Raw genomic sequence first — 16965 nt, 5'->3', positions numbered from 1 at the left:
TGACAAATACAATATCTGAAATAAAGAACACAATGGAAGGAATTAAAAGCAGGATAAATGAAGCTGAGAATCAAATCAGCGAGTTAGAGGACATGATAAAGGCACGGAAGCAGAGCAGAAAAAAGAAAAGAGACTCAAAAAGTCTGAGGAAACTCTTAGAGAGCTCTGTCACAACATGAAGAGAAATAACATTCACATCATAAGGGTTCCTGAAGAAGAAGAGAAAGAACAAGGGATAGAGACTTTGTTCAAGCATATCATAGCTGAAAACTTCCCTCAATTAAGGCAGGAAAACATCTCACATGTTCAGGAAGCACAGAGAATTCCATTAAGGAGAAACATAAAGAAATCAACACCAAGACACATCATAATTAAAATACCAAAGCTAAGGGATAAAGAGAAAATATTAAAAGCTGCTAGAGAAAAAAAGACTATCACCTACAAAGGAGCCCCCATAAGGATGACTTCTGACTTCTTAACAGAAACACTTGAGGCAAGAAGGGAATGGCAAGAAATATTCAAAGTAATGCAGAACAAGAGCCTACAACCAAGACTACTTTATCTGGCAAGGCTATTGTTTAAAATTGAAGGAGAAATAAAAAGCTTTACAGACAAAAAAACCCTCAAGGAATTCACTACAACCAAACCAAGGCTGCAAGAAATGCTAAGAAACCTGTTGTAAACAGATCAAAGGAGAAAAAAAATATAGCAAAAGAGGAATGCAGTTTTAAAGAATAAAATGGCAATAAACAATTACATATCAATAATAACCTTAAATGTAAATGGATTAAATGATCCAATCAAAAGACACAGGGTAGCTGCATGGATAAGAAAACAGGACCCATACATATAAGGTGTGTCTATAAGAGACACACCTTAAATTAAAAGATGCATATAGACTGAAGATAAAAGGATAGAAAAAATATTTCACGCAAATGGAAATGAAAAAAAAGCTGCGGTAGCAATACTTATATCAGACAAAATGGACTTTAAAACAAAGACTATAGTTAGAGATAAAGAAGGTCACTAGTTAATGAAAAAAGGGAGCAATCCAAAAGGAAGATATAAACGCTGTAAATATCTACGCACCTAATATAGGAGCACCTAAATATATAAAGCAGACTTTGATGGATTTAAAGGGTGAGATCAACAGCAGTACTATAATAGTAGGGGATTTTAATACCCCACTAACATCACTAGATAGATCCTCAAGAAAGAAAATTAACAAAAAAACAGCAGACTTATTGGACACACTAGATCAACTCGATTTAATAGATATCTTCAGAACCTTTCACCCTAAAACAGCAGAATATACATTCTTTTCAAGCACTCATGGTACATTCTCTAGAATAGACCACATATTAGGGCACAAAAGCGGTCTCAACAAATTTAAGATTGAAATCATATCGAGCACTTTCTCTGATCACAATGGCATGAAACTAGAAATCAACCACAACAGAAAAACTGAAAAATACTCAAACACTTGGAAACTAAATAGCATGTTATTAAATAACAAATGGATAAACAATGAGATCAAAGAAGAAATTTAAAAATTCCTAGAAACAAATGATAATGAGCATACATCAACTCAGAATTTATGGGACACAGCAAAAGCAGTTCTGAGAGGGAAGTTTATAGCATACAGGCATACCTCAAGAAACTAGAAAAAGCTCAAATAAACAACTTGACCCTACATCTAAAAGAACTAGAAAAAGAACAGCAAGTAAACCCCAGAGCTAGTAGAAGGAAAGAAATAATAAAGATCAGAGCAGAAATAAATGACATAGAGGATAAAGAAAGAATACAGAGGATCAATGAAACCAGGAGCTGGTTCTTTGAAAAGGTAAACAAGATTGATGAACCTTTTACCAGACTCGCCAAGAAAAAAAGAGAGGACTCAAATAAATAAAATTAGAAATGAGAGTGGAAAAATAAGAACTGACACAACAGAAATACAAAATATTATAAGAAAATACTATGAAGAACTGTATGCCAAAAAACTAGACAACCTAGATGAAATGGACAAATTCCTTGAAACATATAATCTTCCAGAAATTAATCTGAAAGAATCAGAAAACCTAAACAGACCAATTACAACAAACGAGATCGAAACATTATCAAAAATCTCCCAAAAAAGAAAAGTCCTGGGCCTGATGGCTTCACAAGTGAATTCTACCAAATATTCAAAGAAGAACTAACTCCTATACTTCTCAAGCTATTTCAAAAAATTCAAGAGGAAGGAAGACTTCCAAGCTCCTTTTATGAGGCAAGCATAATTCTGATTCCAAAACCAGGCAAAGACAACACAAAGAAAGAAAATTATAGGCCAATATCCCTGATGAATTTAGATGCAAAAATCCTCAACAAAATATTAGCAAACCAGATCCAGCAATATAAGAAAAAAATCATACACCACGATCAAGTGGGATTTATTCTTGGGAGGCAAGGCTGGTACAATATTCGCAAATCAATCAATGTGATTCATCACATAAACAAAAGAAAGGAGAAAAACCACATGATAATTTCAATAGATGCAGAGAAAGCATTTGATAAAATCCAGCACCCATTCATGATCAAAACTCTCAGCAAAGTGGGAATACAGGGAATATATACCTCAACATGATAAAGGCCATCTATGACAAACCCAGAGCCAATATCATACTCAATGGGCAAAAATGAAAAGCAATCCACTTAAGATCAGGAACAAGGCAGGGGTGCCCCCTTTCACCACTCTTATTCAACATAGTTCTGGAAGTCTTAGCCACAGCAATCAGACAAGAAGAAGAAATAAAAGGTATTCAAACTGGAAAAGAAGTAAAACTATCATTATTTGCAGATGATATGATATTGTATATAGAAAACCCTAAAGTCGCAGTCAAAAAACTACTAGACCTGATAAATGAATTCAGCAAGGAGGCAGGATATAAAATCAATACTCAGAAATCAGAGGCATTTTCATACACTAACAATGAACAGTCAGAAAGAGAAATTAAGGAAGCAATCCCCTTTACCATTGCAACCAAAAAAAATAAAGTACCTAGGAATAAATTTAACCAGGGAAATTAAAGACTTGTACTCGGAAAATTATAAAACATTGATAAAAGAAATCAGGGAAGATATAGAAATAAAATATAGAGCTATACGAACAATGCAAGCACATTAGGAACTGAAAATGTTACGTCATGGTAGGCAAATTTTCCAGAAGCTAAATTAACAAAACTAAATATTAAACAAAGCCACTAATTTTGAGTGATATTTGAGTGTATTTATCATTTTTTAATTAAAAACCATCTGTTTTATACCACTATTTAATCAAAATGCCTTATTAATAGATATGGTTTGAGATTAGATTTCTACTTTAAAACTTGAATTTTGGGAAAACACTTGTAAATAAAATTATACATATTTGGAAATTATTAAATAGATAATAAATTAATAAAACATGAATTGTGCTTACCTGTCATATGGTTGAATATTCACTGAGAAAGAAATAATCATGAGTCTATAATGTCGTATGTGCCATGTCGTGTTTCAGGTAAGAAGTACACAAAGCCATTTGGGTGTTTGGTATATCGCGTGCTCTCTCAAGGTCTCCCGTTCGGAGCACATGCGTCTCATAATCGCGTCTTGCCGCACTGTGCTGATCCTTGATGAATTGTCATGTCAAATACAAATACATCGCATCACATGCAATGGATCAACTCTGCATCAATCGAATATGGACATTTACAGATTAGTCTTCCACTTTCAAAAAGGAGAACATGTAGGAGGACACTTTTTGAGGGAGAATGGAACTTACAAAAGAAGGACTGTCCTCCCTAAAGGAGGACAATTGGTCACCTTAATTTTATGGATATAAAAATTGAGTTTGAGATATGTTATGACTTTGAGAGGAAGTGACATTGAAAGGAAATCTTTGTGTAGCTGATTTTAAAAACTGGAATATGACCTAGTGCTTTATAATGATCAGATTCCCCAGTTTGTGGCAGATGATCATGGTTGACCCATGTAAATTTGTCTTTTATTTTTTTAAAGAAATCTTATCGTTTTTAAAAGTTTTTGTTTATTGATTTTGGAGAGAAAGGAAGAGGGAGAGATAGATAGATAGATAGATAGATAGATAGATAGATAATAGATAGATAGAGTAGATAGGTAAAAATGTCATATATGCCTTGACCGGGGATCAAACCCACAACCTTGGCATATGGGGGTGATGCTCTAAACAACTGCGCTACACAGCCAGGGTATTTTATTTTTTTATTCTTTATTCCTCATCCTCCATTTCCACTCATTTTTTTTTTTTTACCACCAAAGGTACCAACTCTCATGTATGTTGAATATAACGTTAAGTGAAGGAAAGTAAAAAGTGGAATGAGATGTGTGGAATAATAGCATGTATGGTCATTTTTAATATATTCATAGAAATTTCTATGTATTATTTATGGATAAGTTTATATGCACATGGGATCGGGAAACAAAAATAAAACAATCCTTTTTCTCGGAGGAAGCTTCTGGGAATTTTACTTTATAGAGCAAAAAGCTTAAGGTGTAGAGCACTGTTTGTCAAACTTCAGCATGAATAAAAAGCTCCTAAGGGCTTGTGAAAACACAGACCACTGAGTTTCACACCAGAACATCTGATTAAACAAATCTAGGGTGGGGCCTGAGAATCTGCATGTTTAATGATTCCCAGGTGGTACCAATGCTGCTGACCTGGGACCATATGTACTTTGGGAAACATAGTTACAGGAAAAGGGGAAAGCCCAGGGGTCGGGGTGTAATCACAGGAACTTTGTTAACTTATCCTCCTCAACCAGACTTTTCATAGCAGCCCAGACCTGTCTTATGTTCCATGTCAGCCCCCAACACACACTAATTGGGTTTTTTTTTTCTTCTCTTTATTGTCATTCTTTTCCCTCCTCTGATTGTTCCCTTCAGCTCTGCCTGCAGTTTGGTAACATGGAGCAAGAGGAAACAGCTGTAGTCAAGTAAATCTGTGTAGTTTCTTAGCTCTGCCACATACTATTTAAAGTCTGAGCAAGTCACTTAACTTCCTCAGGGCATTACTATTCTAATATCTAAAGACAAAAAAAAAAAAAATACCACTAAGGAATCTTTGCACTTTAATCATAATATTAAAAGTGCTATTTTGAAACCATTTTATAAATATTATAGGATAAGGCAAGTAAGTTATCAGGAATCAAGATGTTCTAAGTAGGAGAAAACAGGTACAGAAGTTAAGCAAAAACTTTAAATTGTCAGATAAGAATCGAAAATATCATTATAGGCCCTGGCCGGTTGGCTCAGTGGTAGAGCGTCGGCCTGGCATGCGGGAGACCAAGGTTCGATTCCCAGCCAGGGCACACAGGAGAGGCGCCCATCTGCTTCCCTCCCCCTCCCCCTCTCCTTCCTCTCTGTCTCTCTCTTCCCCTCCTGCAGCCAAGGCTCTGTTGGAGCAAAGTTGGCCCTGGCGCTGGGGATGGCTCTGTGGCCTCTGCCTCAGGCGCTAGAATGGCTCTGGTTGCAACAGAGCAACGCCCCAGATGGGCAGAGCATCGCCCTCTGGTGGGCATGCAGGATGGATCCCGGTCAGGCGCATGCAGGAATTTGTCTGACTGCCTCCCCGTTTCCAGCTTCAGAAAAATACAAAAAATAAAAATAAAAAAAAGAAAATATCATTATAGGCATATCTTTTTCTATTGAGTTTCACTTTATTGCACTTGCAGATATTGCAGGGGGTTTTTGTTTGTTTTTTTACAAATTGAAAGCTTCTAGCCACCCTCTGTCAAATCTATCTGTGCCATTTTTCCAACAGCATTTGCTTTCTTTATGCCTCTGTGTCATATTTTGGTAATCTCACAATATTTTAAACATTTTTGTTATTATTATTATATTTGTTATGATGATCTGTGATCAGTGATTTTTTATGTTACTATTGAAATTGTTTTGTGGAGCCATGAACTGTGCCCATATAGTGAACTTAATTGAAAAATGTATGTCTGACTCCTCTACCAACTATCAATTTTTCCATCTCTCTCCCTTCTCCTAGGGCCTTCTTAGTCCCTGAGACACAAAAATATTGAAATTAGGCCAATTAATGACCATACAATGGCCTCTAAAGCTTGAGTGAAAGGAAGAGTCACATATCTCTCACTTTAAATCAAAAGCTATAAATGATTAAGCTTAGTGAGAATGGCATGTCATAAGCCAAGAAAGACTGAAAGCTTCACCTTTTATACTAGACAGTCAAGGTGTGAATGCACAGGAAAATTTCTTTTTTTGTTTGTTTCTAATTTTTTATTGAATTTATTGGGGTGACATTGGTTAATAAAATTATACAGGTTTTAGATGCACAATTCTACAATACATCATCTGTAGAATGCATTGTGTGTTCACTACCCCAAGTCAAGTCTTCCTCATCACTATCTACCCCCTCTTCCTCCATCTCCCCCATCCCCTTTCCTTCCTGCAATCCCCATATTGTTGTCTGTGTCTATAAGGTTTTTTTCTTTGCTTATGTAATTTCTTCACCTTTTGCACCCAGCCAGTCAAACCAATCCCCTCTGACAGCTGTCAGAAAAGTTCTCAAAGGAAATTAAAAATGATGCTCTACTGAACGCACGAATGGTTAGAAAGTAAAACAGCCTTATTGCTAACATGGGGAAAGCTTTCTTGGTCTGGATAGAAGGACAAACCAACCAAACCCTAACCAGAGCAAGGTCCTAACACTTTAATTCTTTGAAGGCTGAGATAAGTAAGAAAGCTGCAAAAGAAAAGATTGAATCAGCTGACGTTTGTTCATGAAATTTGGGCAAGAATTCATCTTCATAACATAAAAGGGCAAAGTGAAGCAGCAAGTGCTAATGTACATAGAAGCTACAGCAAGTTCAGAAGATGTAGTTAGGATAATTAAAGTGACTATAATAAATAACAGGTTTTCTATTTACACGGAGTGGCTTTATATTGAAAGAAGATGCCATCTAAGACTTTCATAGCAATGCCTGTCTTAAAAGTTTCAATGAACAGGCTGACTCTCCTGTTAGGAACTAATGCAGCTAGTGACTTTAAGTGGGAGCCAATGCTTATTTTCCATTCTGTAGCCCTTAAGAATTGTGCTAAATCTTCTCTGTCTATGCTCCTTAAATGGAACAAAAAAGCCTAAATGATAGCACATCTGTTTACAACATGGTTTACTGAATATTATAAGTTCATTGTTGATACTTACTGTTTAGAAAAAAATTACTTTCAAAATATTATTGCTTATTGACAGTGAATCAGGTCACCCAAGAGCTCTGATAGAGATGTATGAGATTAATGTTGTTTTATGCCTGCTAACACAGCATCTATTCTGCAACCCATGGATCAAGGACTAATTTTGCCTTTCAAGTTTTACTTGAGAAATACATTTTGTAAAGCTATAGCTGCCAAAGTTAGTGATTCCTTTGATGGATTTGGGCAAAATAAATTGAAAACTTTCTGAAAAGGATTCACTATTCTAGATGATATTAAGAATATTAGTGATTCATAGGAAGAGGTCAAAATAGCAACATCAACAGAAGTTTGGGATCAGGCAGGGTTTGATTCTTAATTTCATGGATGACTTTGAGGAATTCAAGACTTCAGTAGAGGAAGTAACTGCAGATATGATGCAAATAGCAGGAGAACTAGAATTAGAATTGAAGCCTGACGATATGACTGAAATGTTATAATCTCATGATATAACTTTAATGAATGAGGAGTCGATTCTTATGAATGAGAAAAGTAAGTTGTTTCTTGAGATGGAATCCACTTGTAGTGAGGATGCTGTGATGAATTATTAAAATGACAACAAAGGGTTTAGAATATTGCATTAACTTGGTTAATAAAGCAATGGCAGGGTTTGAGAAGATTGACTCCAGTTTTGTTTTGTTTTTACAGTGACAGAGAAAGAGTCAGAGAGAGGCATAAAGACAGACAGGAATGGAGAGAGATGGGAAGCATCAATCATTAGTTTTTCGTTGCGACACCTTAGTTGTTCATTGATTGCTTTCTCATATGTGCCTTGACCGTGGGCCTTCAGCAGACCGAGTAACACCTTGCTCAAGCCAGCAACCTTGGGTCCAAGCTGGTGAGCTTTGCCCAAACCTGATGAGCCCGCGCTCAAGCTGGTGACCTCGGGGTCTCAAACTTGGGTCCTCTGCATCCCAGTCCAACGCTCTATCCACTGCACCACCACCCGGTCAGGCAATTGACTCATTTTGAAAGAAGTTCTACTATGGGTAAAAGGCTATGAAACCACATCACATCCTATAGCGAATTTTTTCATAAAGGAAGAGTGAATTAATTTGGCAAACTTTATTGTTGTGTTATTTTAAGATGTGTCCACAGCCACCTCATCTTTCAAAAATCACCACCCTGCTCAGTCAGTGACTATTAACACAGAGACAAGACCTTCCACCAGCAGAAGATTATGACTTGCTAAAGGCTCAGATAATGGTTATCCTTTTTTTTTAGCAATAAAGTATTTTTAAATTTAGGTAATATACATTGATTTTTTTTTAGAAATAATGCTATTGCACACTTAATAGACTATAATATACTGTAAATATAACTTTTATATGAACTTGGAATCCAAAAAATTAATGTGACTTACTTTATTACCATATTTGCTTTATTGCAGTAATCTGGGACAGAATCCACACTATCTCCAAGGTATACCTGTACTAATTAATACTATTTTAAAAATACATTTTCTAAATCTGATCGCTGAAAGGACATAACTAGAAGTAATGACATCACAGTAGTAATATCGCATCCCTGATCCCGAACTTTTGGTTTCTTTTTCTTTTTTTTATTAAGTGAGAGATGAAGAGTCAGGGAGACAGACTCCCACATGCACCCCAATTGGCAAACCCCATCTGGGGCTGCTGATCTGATCCTCAGCAACTGAGTTATCTCAGTGCCTGAGGCAAGGCCATGAAGCCATCCTCAGTGCCCAGGGAAAACTTGCTCAAACCACTGGAGCCATGGCTGCAGGAGGGGAAGAGAGAAAGAGAGGGAGAGACATGAGAGGGGGAAGGTTGGAGAAGCAGATGGCGCTTGCTCTGAGGGGCCGAGAGGAGGCAACAGCTCTAGTCAGTAGACCAAAGGACTGGATCCCTGCCCCAGCCTTACTCAGATATTTATTAGCCAGTACAAACAACTCAAGGAAGCAGACAGCAAAAGTTTTGAGGGGGTTAAGTAAAGGAGAAGGAACATGCTGACTCCTAATCTCTGTTCTGAGAGCCTAAACATTTTCTGTTACCAAATCTTATCCTGCCATTTTGCTGTTTCCAGCACTCACTGTTTTCAGTACAGGTCAGAGAAGCCTCCGGGCTCTCATTCATCAGGGCTTTTGTCCACACCACCTCTCTGTCTAATTCTTCACAGCATATTCCTACATGATATGTCATGATTTTTATAATTTTTAATAGCTCAGCCAAAATTTAGATAGATAAAACAAACATGGTCAATTGTTAAAAATTGTGACCATAGATCGTGAGTACACAGATGTTCATTTTTTTTTTATTTTTTTATTTTTCTGAAGCTGGAAATGGGGAGAGACAGTCAGACGGACTCCCGCATGAGCCCGACCGGGATCCACCCGGCACGCCCACCAGGGGCAATGCTCTGCCCACCAGGGGGCGATGCTCTGCCCCTCCGGGGCGTCACTCTGTTGCAACCAGAGCCACTCTAGTGCCTGGGGCAGAGGCCAAGGAGCCATTCCCAGCGCCCGGGCCATCTTTGCTCCAATGGAGCCTTGGCTGCGGGAGGGGAAGAGAGAGACAGAGAGGAAGAAGGGAGGGGGTGGAGAAGCAAATAGGTGCTTCTCCTATGTGCCCTGGCCGGGAATCGAACTCGGGTCCCCCGCACGCCAGGCCGATGCTCTACCGCTGAGCCAACCGGCCAGGGCCCAGATGTTCATTTTTTTAATTTTCTGTATATTTAAGATCTTTTTATAATGTAAAATATTTTGAACTTAAAAATACACTTATATTATATATGTAACATATATTTTAATTCATATGTGAGTTTGTTCAGAGCACTTTACAATTTGTAGATGTTTAAAACTGTTAGTTCCCTTAACTACCAGCTTTTAGGATACACCCTTAAAGGCTCCAACACCCCAAAGGGGTCTCATAGGATGCCATCTGGGTCCTGTTTCAATAGTGGAAAGGAAGGTCATTGAGCTAAAGCCTGCCAGGCTTACACGCCTCTGCTGTGAGGAAACAGGGACACTGGAAGGTGGGCTTCCCCCTCGCTCCTCTAAGGGAGGGTTCAGTCTCTTCCAGCCCTGCTCCAGCCACCTATGACCTAACCTTGCCCAGAAAGCTGGGGTTTGCCACTGAAGGCTGAAGGTGCCCAGGGCCATCGGCCCCATCTACGACACTGTGGACGAGCCTAGGGTATTTCTTCCAAGAAGCAGGTAAACTGATCTCATTCGCACAAGGGCCACTTAACTATGTCTTGCCTGAATAGTCAGGTTTTTTATTCTTCCCTCAAAGATCTCTGTTGTGGGTGTTGATAGTCCTATTTTCTGCTGCTTTGCTTAATATATAGTGTTTCTTTATCCCTCCTACCTCAATGCCCCACTCACATTTCAGGCTGGGACCTACTCTTAATTTAGAGCTCTCTTTCCTCCTTTTGCCAATTTGTATTATGAATTTACCTTTGCCACCCAGCTTAGTGTATCCCAAGGTTCTCTTTACCAGGCCACAGTCACAGAGCTCCAGGGAAAAGCAACCTGGTCTCAACTCTCCAGGCAGAGGAGAACAGGAGCTCCATATCCACGCATGCTGCAAATGGCTTTTTCCAGTCTACCTGAATCATTACCAGCTAGAAGCAGCAGTCATTGGGACTTGGACATGAGCTGTAAAGTATAGAATGGTGACAACAATTCCAGTGCATGCGGACTTTTCCTGTGGGGAACTTTCCTGGACTCCTGCTCCCTGTGACAGCTCCTAACAGACTGAACTGTGGTTGGGTTGCATTTTTCAGGGATTTGGCATGGTAATGTGGTCAACTTGAACTTGGGGAACATGTTAAGGACACTACTCATTTATGGATTCTTGCTGTATTCGCCAAGAGTTTGCTTAAAGGCTCTTAATCACTGTAAAAAAAAAATAGAGGACTAGATGAAGAAGATGGGGCACATATACACCATGGTATATTATTCAGCTAGGAGAAATGGTGACATTGGATCACTTATAGCAGAATGGTGGAGTCTTGGTAGCATTGTGCGGGGTGAAATAAGCAAATCAGAAAAAAACAGGAACTGCAGGATTCCATACATTGGTGGGACATAAAGGCGAGACTAAGAGGCATGAACAGGAGTGTGGTGGCTATGGGGGTGGGGGGAGGGAAGGAGGGAGAGGGGGAGGGGTAGGGGTACAGAGAGAACTGGATGGAGGGTGGCGGAGGATGATCTCTCTTCGGGTGATGGGTATGCAACATAACTAAATGACAAGATAACCTGGAAATGTTTTCTTTGAATGTATGTACCCTGATTTATTGATGTCACCCCATTAAAATAAAAATTTATTTATTTAAAAAAAAACCTGTTAGTTCCCTTTCTCAGAATAAAAAAAGAAAGAAAAAAACAAACAAACCTTAACCTTGGCTTAGCTTATATTCTTTTTTAGAATCAAATGGAGTTTACAAAAATGCAAACATAAATAAACAAACATACTTTTCAGTCCACACTTTCTTCTACCCCATTCCACTAATTGATTTTCGTGGCTTCCCTTTGTTATATCAACGGAGAGAACCTTCAGCTTTTAATTCACTCTGGATTGTGCCAAGGCCATTTTGTACTTATTGAAATTATAAGGTCTGAGAGAGAGTAGGGAGGAGAGATGCAATGAGAAGACTGATGAAGTGGGGAAGAGGTGAGACAGATGAACTCTCTCAGAACATGCAGGGTAGCTATAATAATAAAAAATGTAAAAACAACTTAACGTAAATGGCTAAAAAGCTAGAACCTGACTGCCCATATTGTTAAAAATATGACTGGAGGTGACCCATTCTCACCCTAACCTGTCTAAAATCATAATTCAATTTCTTTCCTCCTAATGGAAGGTTGCCTTGGTCTATTTATATATAATAGGCCAAGGTCATTCAAGTATTAATTCATGTCTAGATCAAGAAATACATAATTAGTCATTCATTCAGCAGATATTTGTCAAGGTCCTACTGTGTGCCAGGCTCTTTTCTAGCAGCTTGGGACATATCAGAGAACACAACATACCCAAATCTCCACCTTTACGGATAGATGATAAACAATAAGCAAACTAAATGGGGCATGGGTTGCAATTTAAAATGGGATGGCCAGGATGGCCTCACTGAGACTGTACTATTTGGGCAAAGTCTTGTGAATGATGAAGGAGTCGGGTATGCTAATGATTGCAGGACAAACTTTACTGGCAAAAGGAGTAGCAAGTGTAAAGGCTCTGTGTCACCAAGGTTACCTGGGAAGTCCCAGGAATGGAGCAGAGGCCAGGGGACTTTGAAGAGTGAGGAAAATGGCAGGACAAGGAGTCAGGGGTAATAATGACCAGCTCACTAAGGACCTTGAATACCCTGAAGAATTTGCATTTTACTCTAAGTAAAATGGGAGGTAGGGAAAGGCTTAGAGAAGAGGAGTGACACAATCTGGCTTTTATGTTTAAAGAATGGCTCTGGCAGCTGTGCTGCACATAGACGGAGGGGGGAAGGCAGCAGCAGGGAGATGAGCGAGGGAGCTGCTATAGGAATCAGGTGAATGATGATGTTTGTTTGGATCAAGGTGCAAGCAGCAGAGTGTAACAGTGAATGTAATTGGATCAGATGCTTACTGTGTGGAAAGTAAAAAGGGGACGTCTTTAGTTCCCTAATTTTCAATATCAAATAACAAAGATGTTTACTTTTTCATCCAGAGATAAAACTTTATCCAGCATTTAAACTCTAACAGGGAATCATCTTGTGCATGTTTCTGCAGTTTATGAAACATGGTAATTAGAAGTCTCTTTGGGGCTGGTGGGGATGGGGTGGAGTGATACATCTAACCAGGAACTAAGAGTCCAGAAGAAATTCCAGGGCTCTGCTATATTGTATGTCAGTACACATTTTGTTTAAAACCTTTTTAGACAGTCTGCTCTTGCTGGGGTGCCAGAAAGAATATGGTTTTGTTGTTTTTCACCAGTACCAGGCTTACTCACAGGGAGTGATCTATGGGGCTTTTCAATGAGAGTTACTTAAAAAGGGCTAGACATCCTTCCTGTTGTTAAAAGCAAAGACAGGAAGTGAAATTGTAGTTCTGAAGTCAAGACATGACCTGATTCAGGAGTAGAGCTTAGATAGTCAAGAGGATGGAGTAAGTGAATCACGTCCAAGCTTCGCCCTCCTCTGAATGATCCCGGCAGCATCCTGCGACTGCAGGCAAACAAGTAGAAACTGGGGCTGCCCATGTAGGTTTTTGTTTGACAGTTTCATTGAGGTATAATTGACATACAATGAATGGCAACAAAACGTACATATAAAGAGCTTTGATATACATATACACCAGAATCACGGAAATGAACGTACTCATCTTTCCCACAAGTTTCCTGGGTCTTCCTTGTAATCCCTTCTGTCCTGCTATTCCTTAATCTGATTTATACTAATATAGATTAATCTGTGTTTTCTACAGATGTCCAGAGCTCTTTTTCCTTGCGGCTCTCTCCTCTCTGCTACTCTATTCTGAAAACTCTAGCTACCAAGGCCTCCCTGAATTCTTAGCTCTGTCTCCTGAACCGAAAGGGGGAGACTCCTGACCTCCACTTGGGGTCTTGCTCCATTCTCTGTGGTTGGGAAATTTCTCAAATTTGTTTCCCGTCTATCAAGTATTATTGTTTTTCATTTCCTGATTCTACTGTCTTGCAAGCCTTTGTTTTATGTATTTTGTCTTTTTGTTTTCTTGTTTAGATATTTCAGGTGGAAAATAACTGTCTGTGTTACTTCATTTTGGCCAGAAGCAGAAGTCACTGGTCAAGTTTTGAGGAGAAGAATTCTGTGTTTGTTGGCTATATTTGGAGATTTAAGAATCATAGATGCTGACTATGCTATTGGTAACAGTGATGAAATTTTATTTTAGGAATCACAAGAACTTGCATTGTATATTTTTACCCTTATCCTAGAATTTGGTAACAGTAACACCAGTGGCCAGTAATACCTTATAACTTCCTTATTTGATATTATAAGTTAAAATTAAAGCAGTTAAATTCAGTGATGTCACCTTTTTTAAAATGCAAAATCCCTTGGGAATTAATGTCTAATAACCTGCTCCTTACAACTTAATAGCTACCAATTATTGGGAGTGTACTGCTGCATGCCAGGCACTTTGCTCAACATTTTGCACCCATTAATTCATTAATCCTCACATTGATCCATTAAGGTATGTTTGAGCTTAAACAAACTGGCAGAAGTTGAGAAAATTACCCCAGGTCCCAGAGCTCTTGAGAGGATTAGAGCCTAGATTTAGATAACACCAACCTCTTCCGTTCATAGTATGGTCCACAGATCAGCTAAGCAAAATCTCAGGCTCTACTCCAGACCTTCTAAATCAGTGGTCCCCAACCTTTTTTGGGCCACAGACCGGTTTAATGTCAGAAAATATTTTCACGGACCAGCCTTTAGGGTGGGACGGATAAATGTATCATATGACCGAGGCAAGCATCAAGAGTGAGTCTTAGACGGATGTAACAGAGGGAATCTGGTCATTTTTTAAAAAATAAAACATCGTTCAGACTTAAATATAAATAAAACAGAAATAATGTAAGTTATTTATTCTTTCTCTGCAGACCGGTACCAAATGGCCCATGGACCGGTACCAGTCCGTGGCCCGGGGGTTGGGGACCACTGTTCTAAATCCAAGGCCACCATATGATTTGTATGGACAGGTTGAGAAGCCCTGTTCCAATTTATGTTCAACATGTCCTCCCCATCACGGGATGAGAGAAGAACTTAAAGGAACTTGGAATTTCAGACACAGGGGCCAGATATCTGAGGGCTTGGAACACTATTACGGCTCAGGCAAGGGTACCATGGTGTATGTATTGGTCAATTGGAGATGAAAAATCATCTAACATACTGAATACTTACTAAGTGCCAGGAACTGTTCTAAAGGGCTTTACAGTGTTAAGTGACTATATCCTCACAACAAATCTATTAGATTTGTCCTCATTTTATAGATGAAAAAAAAATGGAGTTCAAGAGCTTAAGTAATTTGCCCAACCAACTTATTGGTGGCAGTATTGTAATGTAACCTCAGACACAGTGGCTCCAGAGTCTAAGCTCTCGATCACTGCGTCACAGTAGTGAGCCTGGGCTGGATGTGGGAGACGAACGCCTGGTACAGGGAAGGAGTGGAGAGATACAAAAGACTCTTAGTGGTTTACCAGGGACAAAGCTGTGCATAATAATAGAACCCCAGAGTTTTCTGGGATCTTTACTATATCTAGAAAATCTATTTATTTTGTATATCTGAAACTCAACATGTTATATTTGCAGGTGAGCATAATTAAATCATGCTGAAGATTTCTCGTCTATTAAAGAAATGATGAAAGAACAAGAATAATAGTTTTGGATAGACAATTTTCTGCTAATTCTGTGGTGATCAGAGAAAAAACAACAACATACTCTCCAAGGCTATTTCTGTGTAGCATAAAGCAAAGAGATAAACATATGAGAGCTGCTGGCCTGCATTAAAAGGATGAAGGGTTGCTGATTGGTATTTCCTTATAGGCTTTATAGAAGCTTTAAATTTAAAAGGACTTTGCTGCTTGTTGACATTGGTGAAACTTTTGCTTTATCTGGAGTGGCTTAGTTGTGCTCACGCTTATTTGTTAGGTTTACTGAGATATATTTAAATATAGTCTATAGTTTCTCCTCTTAGAAGAAAAAAATACAAAAGCCCAAGTCAGCTGGCTTCGGGGGCACAATTCAGGGCCTATGTCTTTTATTATGCTTTGCCTCAGTTAATTAGCTTTCTAATTATGATTTACTCTAACTAGTTATTTTAAATCCATGCCCAGAGACTGTGTTGAGGTGACATATTACTTTAGAAATAACAGGGATTTGGTTCTCTGCCTTTAGCTCTGAGAGTGACAGTGTTCAGCATACCAATGTTTCTGGGCTTTCATTTCCCACACCTGCCCTGATTCTCTCTGATATTCCAAGTCACCCATAGAACTTGCCCATCAACCAGAAAATGTGACCATCTAGCTTCATTCTATAAAATCATCCATCTCACTTTGCTTTCCACCGTGTTTTATTCTGCTTTGTTTCCACCCAGCCTTTTACTTGATTTTTGCTCCATCTTTTTTTTTTTTTCAAGCTAAACTTTCCCCTTTTAGTCTTGCAGTTCGTTATGCTTTTGTCCAAAGACCTTGGAGTCCTAGAGCACTTTTGCCTTGACTTAGCCTCCTGGCTCCCCTAATCTTGCCATGAATTGCTCACCCAGTTTCAGCCCTTTGCTAGCCAAACCTTGGAGTGCTTTGACCGGGTGTATTTGGGGCCATAGGTGAGGAACAGACATATCGATCTCTTGATCCTGCCAAGTCTGGGTGAAATTGCAGTGAGAACAGGTTTGACTTCAGATAATTTTATCCTCCTTTGGATTCATCCTCTCTTCTCTCCTTCTCCTACATTGTATCTAGAAATTTTGATGCCACTGGACACCTATAGTCCCTTCAAAACAGCTGTGATGTGAATCCCACTCTCACAGTAATTTACTCTTCACTGGATGACAGGTATCTGTCTATTATATCTGGGCATGAATGTCTTTGAAACATACTAATGGATTATACTTCACCCCTATAAAGTAATGTGTGTGTCTTAATTAGCCATCTGAATGAGATCTTCCAACTCATGTACTGAAGGTGCCTTAATACGTTTCTGGAATAAGGTAGGAAATAAGTAAATACAGTACAG

Source organism: Saccopteryx bilineata, chromosome 2 (genome assembly GCF_036850765.1).
Source record: "Saccopteryx bilineata isolate mSacBil1 chromosome 2, mSacBil1_pri_phased_curated, whole genome shotgun sequence".
NCBI classification, from domain to species: domain Eukaryota; kingdom Metazoa; phylum Chordata; class Mammalia; order Chiroptera; family Emballonuridae; genus Saccopteryx; species Saccopteryx bilineata.
Note: the sequence above shows the minus strand (reverse complement) of the source record.